General features: G+C 30.5%; 1 non-coding gene across 1 annotated transcript; it reads left to right on the top strand.

Annotated features, from left to right (window-relative positions):
- Positions 1–1,001: 1,001 nt before the first annotated feature.
- LOC126733657 (small nucleolar RNA U3) lies at positions 1,002–1,217 on the top strand. Its single transcript, XR_007659808.1, has one exon. It is a non-coding gene; the product is annotated as a small nucleolar RNA U3 (small nucleolar RNA).
- The last annotated feature ends 914 nt before the right edge of the window (positions 1,218–2,131 follow it).

Raw genomic sequence — 2,131 nt, 5'->3', positions numbered from 1 at the left:
TACTCGGGTGCTTTGGCTCTTTTTGTACTATTTCCGAAGCCGGATAAAAGTTCGTTGCGCGCGGCACAATTTAATGTTAAACGTGTATGAAATTCTGCAGAGCACCTGGATCAAATATTTTCGCTTTAATGGCTTTATCTCGACTTCCAGATTTTTAGGTTAATTTGATAAATTTAAGGATTTGTTTTAGTTTCAGCCGCACCAGGGAATATTACGAGAATATACGTTTTACTGTGACAAGGTCATACTTTACACGATCATTTCTGTAGTAGATCTTTGCATACCATCTGAATGAATCTACCGACAGACTTAGAAAGGAAAATTTAATGTGTAAACTGCTCCAAAGTTAAAAAAAATCATAATTAAATTGCTAATTGAATTACTGTTGGCCATATATAAATTACAAATCCTGTATTGAAATAAAACACATTTTTACGACATTTTGCCTAGTACCGGTCTGATTAAGTTCGACGTGAATATCTATGAATTTTATTTAGCAGCTGTCAATGTTTGACATTTGTAAATATTTCACAAGTGCCGCTGACATAAAAATCAGAATCGCAATTAGATGATTTCAGGTAGACTATTTTAATTTTTAATTTTCTGATGGTTAATAAATTAATTGATACGTAAATTAAATTTTTGCTTATAAAACCTTTTAACTTAGATTGAAGTTCTTTATCCAATTTTTGAAAATTACCAGAAATAAATTCTAAACAGAAATATAATATTGGATCAAAAATAAATAATGAGGTCATGCAGTATCAAAATAAGTAAATTTAAATAACACTTAATTTTTATTAAATGTAAACATATAGTTTTGTACCCGGTACCTTCACCATATTATTTCAACGTATCGAAACCGAGTCAAACGCGTCACGCAGATCTGAAAACACACCGCGTTAACTCGACGCTCTCTCAATAGATTTCACCGCGTCTAAAACCTTACTGTTATTTTTTTGTTTCTCTCGGTGATCTGGTAAAAAATCGTTGTTCTCGACAAGATCATACTTCACAGGATCATTTCTGTAGTAGATCTTCGCATACTCTCTACTCAAAACTAGAGTTGTCGCAACCATGAGGATGAGACACAGTCTCAGTTCCTGAGCGTGAGATATGATCTCGATTTACCACTTGTGGGTGATTCGGTGGTCCACGATGATCGTTCAACCTATTAGTTTACTAATGGGGTATGGGATTGAGGCAGTCTGAGTGGTTGCACTTTTTGTAATAAGCCAAAGAAATTTTTTCAATTTTTGCATCTGGATCTTACGCAGTGATCAAACTTTCGTGTGTTTTAAAGTCCTTGGACTTGGTGATTGGGCTTAAACGGTTATTTTGGATTTGGACTACCAGTTTATAACCGCTACCAGTGTTGCCAACTATAGAAAAATGAAATCCGCTAGCGTTGATTGAATATTTGGTTTTCAATATCCAAATATTCAAATATTATATATATCCAAATATATATCCAAATATTCAATCAACGCCGCTAGTTTGATGTTTAAAAACCGCTAAATTGCATATTTTTCCGCTAAATTACTAAGTTTGTAAGTCTACATTTATATAGTTATTTTAATTTTGTTTCTGAAACAAAAATTGGTGTAAAGATGTAAACAAGGGTATGGCGTATTTTTTTTTAATAAAATAACATAAAACAACACTGATTTATAAGTTTGTTATTTTTTAAACTGTTTTAAGGGGAAATAAATAAAGATCCTTAAGCTTATGTATTAAAGTTTTTATTATTCAAAACAAAACAAAAATATTCGACAACAACGAAAAAATAGGAACTAAAATTTAATAAACTAAACTACATTATTCTGTGAAGTTCCATAAAACAAGAAATAGAATTGTTAAAAATAATAAAAAAAAGTTATTTCTAAATAGTTTTAAAAACTAAAAGAAGAGAAAAAAAATTTAAAGATTTAAAAATGACAAATAAAGGTATGTATATACCTATGTTAAAAAAGATTACTCAATCAAAATATTAAAGTCTGTGGTATCGTCGTCATCATAGCACTTTTATGTGCCTATTTATCATCATAATCATTGCAACATTTGTTATACCGTTTGAGTCCATATCTTACCGAAAGTATTGCATTTACCATATTGGTACTCATTTTATTTC

Source organism: Anthonomus grandis, chromosome 2 (assembly GCF_022605725.1).
Source record: "Anthonomus grandis grandis chromosome 2, icAntGran1.3, whole genome shotgun sequence".
NCBI classification, from domain to species: Eukaryota; Metazoa; Arthropoda; class Insecta; order Coleoptera; family Curculionidae; genus Anthonomus; species Anthonomus grandis.
Note: the sequence above shows the minus strand (reverse complement) of the source record. Positions and strands in the feature narration are given on the sequence as shown.